Genomic DNA, 7927 nt, shown 5'->3' with positions numbered 1-7927 from the left:
ATTTAGTTGGTGCTATTTTTAGACTTCATGTGATTTATTTACTGAGGCCAGAGAAGACAGCCAAGTCACTTAACCTGAATTGCACTTCCCAAATACAATGGGGGAATGCCAAATGCAATAAAGAACTCTAATTGAACATGTCCAAAAACTGAGAGAGGAACATAAACTGAAATCTAACAAAACCTCAGTTTATATCTAGGGATGTTTTATTGGGAGCAGTGCCTGGAGCACAAGAGGGCACAATCTATTTTTACCATTATAAAAAACCTCTGTTAGATGTTGCTTGTATCTATTTGGAACTCTACAAAACATTTTATTGTGTCAAATTATATGATGATAAACACCAGGGACACAGAACAGTGAAAAATACCCTTATTTTCTGAACAGCATGTGAGTCAGGATTTGGACAGTTGGAGATGTTTGTGTTGCAGGGAGGCAAATCGACAGCTTGACACAATGAGGCACTACATGAAATGGTATATTTACGGGTTGAACACTCCAGTGCGCAAGTTCGAAAACGTACAATTTCTGGAAATTTGCGGGCACATGTAGAGCAGTTTTCGGCCCGGCACATTTCCCATAAATCTCAGGTAATGGACCACTTTTGTGTGCAGACATGCATAAAAATGTACAGTTGAAGTCGGAAGTTTACATACACACCTTAGCCAAAAACATTTAAACTCAGTTTTCACAATTCCTGACATTTAATCCGAGTAAAAATTCCCTGTCTTCGGTCAGTAAGGATCACCACTTTATTTGAAGAATGTGAAATGTCAGAATAGTAGAGAGAATTATTTATTTCAGCTTTTATTTCTTTCATCACATTCCCAGTGGGTCAGAAGTTTACATACACTCAATTAGTATTTGGTAGCATTGCCTTTAAATTGTTTGCTACAAGTTTAGCATGTTGTACTGTCAGTACACAGAGCTACAGGCATGTGGACTAGAGTATGAAACAGAATTGTTTGCCAAAATGTATACCATGCTCATGATTACTGTTACTTTCAATAAAACAGTCAATGCAATTCTGATACAGAGGCAATTAGTGGTCCAACAAAGTATAGTAATTGGTGATTAATGGAACTGCAGGGGCTACAGCAACCACTTTAGACCAGGTGGGTGGAATTCAACATCTGCTTTCATTCTACTCTTCTAGACTCAAATATATAACTTCAAACTTGTAAGAGGGCCATGAATGCACTTTGTATTCCAGGGACCAGAAGTAATACAGGAGTAACAAACCTAGTGTTACACAAAAAAATTACTTTTACCCGCCTTCTCCTTTGGCGATGTCACGGTTTTCATATGGTGAAGGAGAGTCGGACCAAACTGCAGCGTGTATATTGCGATCCATGTTTAATCAAACAACGTAAACACGAATAAACACAAACACTACAATAAACGAAACCCAAAAACAGCCTATACTTGTGCCAACTAACACAGCACAAGGCCATCAAAACACTCAGGACAATCACCCACAATACAACCAAAGAATATGGCTGCCTAAATATGGTTCCCAATCAGAGACAACGATAAACACCTGTCTCTGATTGAGAACCACTTCAGACAGCCATAGACTTTCCTAGAACACCCCACTAAGCTACAATCTCACTAAGCTACACCCCACATACAAAAACCCATGTCACACCCTGGTCTGACCAAAATACATGAAGAAAAACACAAAATACTTCGACCAGGGCGTGACAGGCGACCCTTCTTTGCATGGATCACTAAGATTGTGTCCCCTATGTTCTCAGGTTAACCTGAGAGATATTCCTGCCTCACATTCTCGTAATAGGTGGCACAAGAACCTGCAATGGATATAAGCACAAGGTTAATTTGATGTTGTTTTGGTGGCCAGGCCACCGGTGCAGAGCCTTGCTATCATATGTATGAAGAGCATTAAGAATACCTTTGATAGTACCACTATTTTTCAGTGTTTGAATGAACATTAACATCCGGTGACGTGTCCGTGCTCTTTAACATCACACAGACACATTGTGCTGGGAAGTAAATCTGTGTGTCAGAGAGATTGCAAGTCTATCTAATTGCCTTTGCAAAAATGTATGTCTTACTAGGTGTGTATGTATAATGCATCAGGGTTTGAACCGGGTTAATTAGCTTGCTAGTCACCTAGCTTGTGTTAGCTAGATTATCACTAAAGATTGTAGTGTGCAAAACCACTAAATATACACCAATACATTGTATGGGCGACAACATTTGTACAATAGTACAAAAAAATGATAGAAGAGGCCTGTGGATTAAATGCAAAAAAAACACATGAACAGCTAGCCAACAACAACATAAACTAAAAGTAACTAGCTAGTAGGGAGAAATGGTAGGCTAGCAAGCTCCTAGTGTTGAGCTAGCTGACATCAGCGGTTAGCAATTAGCATACAATCATTAGATACACATTTCATAAAAAAGTAAACTTCTAAAATAGTGTAACGACCCTGGCTTTATAAGCTCGGAAATCGACCCTGCCGCACGAGCATGCTTTTGCGGCACAGTTGATAGCGCACCGGACCTTGGGCTAGAAGGTCGAGGGTTTGAGACCTGCTCCCTGCTGTTTCATTACAATACATATCATTAGTGTTGTTAATTTGTACAAACGTTTATCACAGAAATAAAAATAAAAACGGCATCTTGTTCTCATTAACCTACATTAAAAGTTAGCTAACTTAGCTTCGCTACACTCATGAATGAGAAAATCTCACTTGTTTTTCACTTGGTCAAAACATTTACATTTTATATCAAAATGACCATAATACTCATCACAGTTTAGATAAACATGTTACATCTAGATTCTGAAAGAGAAACCATGCTAATACAGTGGGGCAAAAAAGTATTTAGTCAGCCACCAATTGTGCAAGTTCTCTCACTTAAAAAGATGAGAGAGGCCTGTAATTTTCATCATAGGTACACTTCAACTATGACAGACAAAATGAGGGGAAAAAATCCAGAAAATCACATTGTAGGATTTTTTATTAATTTATTTGCAAATTATGGTGGAAAATAAGTATTTGTACACCTACAAACAAGCAAGATTTCTGGCTCTCACAGACCTGTAACTTCTTCTTTAAAATGCTCCTCTGTCCTCCACTCGTTACCTGTATTAATGGCACGTGTTTGAACTTGTTATCAGTATAAAAGACACCTGTCCACAACCTCAAACAGTCACACTCCAAACTCTACTATGGCCAAGACCAAAGAGCTGTCAAAGGACACCAGAAACAAAAGTGTAGACCTGCACCAGGTTTGGAAGACTGAATCTGCAATAGGTAAGCAGCTTGGTTTGAAGAAATCAACTGTGGGAGCAATTATTAGGAAATGGAAGACATACAAGACCACTGATAATCTCCCTCGATCTGGGGCTCCACGCAAGATCTCACCCGTGGGGTCAAAATGATCACAAGAACGGTGAGCAAAAATCCCAGAACCACACGGGGGGACCTAGTGAATGACCTGCAGAGAGCTGGGACCAAAGTAACAAAGTAACACATCATGCTTTGGGCCTGTTTTTCTGCAAAGGGACCAGGACGACTTATCTGTGTAAAGGAAAGAATGAATGGGGCCATGTATCGTGAGATTTTGAGTGAAAACCTCCTACCATCAGCAAGGGCATTGAAGATGAAACGTGGCTGGATCTTTCAGCATGGCAATGACCCCAAACACACCGCCCGGGCAACGAAGGAGTGGCTTCGTAAGAAGCATTTCAAGGTCCTGGAGTGGCCTAGCCAGTCTTCAGATCTCAACCCCATAGAAAATCTTTGGAGGGAGTTGAAAGTCCGTGTTGCCCAGCAACAGCCCCAAAACATCACTGCTCTAGAGGAGATCTGCATGGAGGAATGGACCAAAATATCAGCAACAGTGTGAGAAAACCTTGTGAAGACTTACAGAAAACGTTTGACCTCTGTCATTGCCAACAAAGGGTATATAACAAAGTATTGAGATAAACTTTTGTTATTGACCAAATACTTAATTTCCACGATCATTTGCAAATAAATTCATTAAAAATCCTACAATGTGATTTTCTGGATTTTTTTTCCTCATTTTGTCTGTCATAGTTGAAGTCTACCTATGATGAAAAGTACAGGCCTCTCACATCTTTTTACGTGGAAGAACTTGCACAATTGTTGGCTGACTAAATACTTTTTTGCCCCACTGTAAATGTTACAAACATGAAAACAGGATAAATAACTGGGGTTCTCTTCCAAAACATGAGGTAGAGAGGCACACCCCAGTGGCAGTTGAGAATTTATGCGATGTTCACGGTCCGGAAATTTACAGAAACGTATTAATGCATAATTGTGAATTTAATTGGGAACACACAAAGTCGACAGGAATCCGCACACTCTCATTGGGAAATTCCCACCCATGAAGAACCGTGCACCTCAAATTTCATGAGAATATAGCAGATCCAATTTCACTTAGAAACTCTGCTTTTCATGCAGCGACGTGTGTGTGTGTGTGTGTGTGTGTGTGTGTGTGTGTGTGTGTGTGTGTGTGTGTGTGTGTGTGTGTGTGTGTGTGTGTGTGTGTGTGTGTGTGTGTGTGTGTGTGTGTGTGTGTGTGTGTGTGTGTGTGTGTGTGTGTGTGTGAAATAAAGCACAATTGGCTCCTAGGCGCCAGTTGTCATGCTAGCAGAATTGAAAAGACTCTCCCTGCATGGCAGCCAGACCTTGGGAAAGACAACTCACCACACTCATTTACTGGAACAGCAGCAATGGGCCATGAGGCCAGGGGATAGAATAGTAGAATAGTGGTGAGGGAGTTTGGGTATTGTGCTGGTCAGCGCCTCTCCCCTCCCTCCCCAATCCTCTCCCACTCTCCATCCCTTTATCACCCACCCCATAAATAAACACACACATACATGCTGAAAGATGAATGTTCAACAAATGGAAGAGAGAAAGGGGTGAGTGAGGGCCCAGGTTCAGTGGTGTATTGTGCAGGCAGGGCCTCCATCCCCCCTCTGAGGACAGTAATCACGGGCACTGTCTGTAGGCCTGGGGGCTTGGGTCCAGGGGTGGCTGTCTCAATGGGATGTTATTTACTGGCCTGGCTCAAACCTCCTGCTGCCTCCTGCACTCCCATTGATCTTGTCCTGATCCGCCCCCACCTGATTCCCCCCATCTTCTCTTCTTCTGTCTTCTCCTCTCTTTTTTCCTTTCTATTTGGTCAATCCTGGGTGGGGGAAATGCAGACAGAGAAAGGCCTAGTGTTTCATCATCAGCTTACTGTATACTCCTTAAAGATACACTTCCATTGGTGGTGAGTCAACATTTGCATATCATGCATGGTAATGTACCATCGTGCAGCAATAGACTATATTTGTGGATGGATAGTAAATACATTCGCACTCATGGACTGAAGTGAAATTGCTCGTTATGGGGGTGATATTATACATAGAGTCATGTTGGACAATGCTAGTATTTCTCTCTACCATGCACTGGGCTGTAGAGTAGTGTAACGGATGTGAAACGGCTAGCTTAGTTAGCGGTGTGCGCTAAATAGCGTTTCAATCGGTTACGTCACTTGCTCTGAGACCTTGAAGTAGTAGTTCCCCTTGCTCTGCAAGGGCCGCGGCTTTAGTGGAGCGATGGGTAACGATGCTTCGTGGGTGACTGTTGTTGATGTGTGCAGAGAGTCCCTGGTTCACGCCTGGGTATGGGCGAGGGGACGGTCTAAAGTTATACTGTTAGATTGATGCTGTTGACCCGGATTACTGGTTGCTGCGGGAGGAAAAAATAAAAGGAGGAAGGTCAAAAGGGGGGTGAGTGTAACGGATGTGAAACGGCTAGCTTAGTTAGCGGTGTGCGCTAAATAGCGTTTCAATCGGTTACGTCACTTGCTCTGAGACCTTGAAGTAGTAGTTCCCCTTGCTCTGCAAGAGCGATGGGTAACGATGCTTCGAGGGTGACTGTTGACGATATGTGCAGAAGGTCCCTGGTATGGGCGAGGGGACGGTTTAAAGTCATACTGTTACAGTAGCATGCCTGCCCATGGTCAGTTATATAGTAGCATGTCTGTGCATGGGTCAGTGAATGATTGATGCCTAGCCACTGCAAGGTCAGCACATGTTCAGTGCAGAATGAAGCTTCAATATGTGGTGTACACGTTGACTGCATCCTTGTCATGTGTGTCTTGTTCTGTATTCTGGGTGAAAACATCATGTATTTAAACCCTGGATTGTTGATGCTATATATTGGCCAAAGAGAGACTTTGAATGACACCCCAGGTGTAATCCTCCATAGTAATGAATTGAATTCAACAGCAGTTCAAATAAATGTTTAAAGGACAATATTACATTTATTTATGTATTTTCTTTGTGTTGTATTGTAACATTAGATAGAACATGTCATTTTTGTATTATTAGCTCACATAATATAATTTTAAAGTATGCTGTAAGGTGTCTGTAATAGAATAAACGTAAACTGAAGCTTACAATATATAATTTTGACATTTTGGGGAGCGCAAAAATTGAGGTGTGGTGGTTTCAAAACAGCGCCTCCTGTCAGTCATTTAGTGTATATATAAATCATTGGACGAGCCAGGCAGAATTAGTCTCTCTATTGTTTATTTCTATGGCAACTGGATCTATTTGGGCACACTCTCTGATTTTAGTGGAATGCTGGGCGATGCCTGGAATGTCCCGGGCCATGATGGGAAACAGGTGTGTTGGATTGGCAGGTCGCCGGGAGATAATGGAGGTGGATCACATGATCAGGGCTCTGCACAGACAAACCAGGGAACCCTGCTACAGTACAGTACAGTACAAGACAGGACAGGAATGTATGTGCTCTCAGTACAGTGCACTTAGTACACTCTCCTCTGGCACATCATTTTAATCTTATAGGGTAGGAAATGTCATAGGGTAGGGTGGGGGGGCCCCAGACGTACAAACAAACACAGATATGCAACCTTGTCACAAACACTCATGTGTGACTTACTATGTGCAGTACCTAATAACAGATGAGCCGAACAGAAGTAATTCATCTGATGATTCATCTGTTGTTATTCTGGTTTAACCACATCCAGAAATTACCTTCTGACAGCAGTGTATTCTGGTATCAACCACAGGCTGGAATGACACAGGAGAACAGAGGGTCTCTAAAAATACTTTGACCATGCAGTCTGGTACATGCTTCTACCTCCTCCATGGAAGTCTATGCTCCGTTAAAGAATACATTTTCAATTGAATCAGGAGGGGCACAAACAATCCTGTCCAATGTGCAGACAGAGGGACGTAAATCACTTGTCTCTGTGTATCTGGGTCTGAAAGACCAAGGCAATATCCAGGATGATCCCGTCAAGATGAGAAGGGGGGGTGGCTTTACTGGGAGGGTGGTTGTTATTCTGCTAAAGCTGATCCCATTTCATCTCAGAGGCAAACACAGCACACTCTTAGAAAAAAGGGGTCCATAAGGGTTCTTTGGCTGTCCCCATAAACGGGTTGGTTATTTAGCAACAAAACCTACATGCGCGCAACTATGAGGCAAAACAGGCAGCAACTATATTTCAGTCTCCAATGTTTATTGAAAACATACATTTTCACAATGAGTACCAGTTGTCTCTCAAATACATAGCTACAGTTTGCTGGTTTGCTAGAGAGCGAGTTTTAGCCATATTAGCATAGATATCCGTCAAAACACCTCAAAACAAGACATGGTATCAAGAACGAGATAAAACTAACAAGCCCCCTCCGATTCCCCACATGACAGGTTCTTGTCGTTGTTGCTAGCTATCTGACCATCCAGATTCACAACAACACACAGACTTATGCCCCACTAAATCACCTGCATCATTTAGTGACGCTGTCTGCTAACCTGTCTATAGGAGAACCCTTTTTGGTTCCAGGTAGAAGCCTTTTGGGTTCCATGTAGAACCCTCGATGGAAAGGGTTCTACATGGAACAAAAAAATGATTC

This window comes from Oncorhynchus keta, chromosome 14 (assembly GCF_023373465.1).
Source record: "Oncorhynchus keta strain PuntledgeMale-10-30-2019 chromosome 14, Oket_V2, whole genome shotgun sequence".
Taxonomy (NCBI): domain Eukaryota; kingdom Metazoa; phylum Chordata; class Actinopteri; order Salmoniformes; family Salmonidae; genus Oncorhynchus; species Oncorhynchus keta.
Note: the sequence above shows the minus strand (reverse complement) of the source record.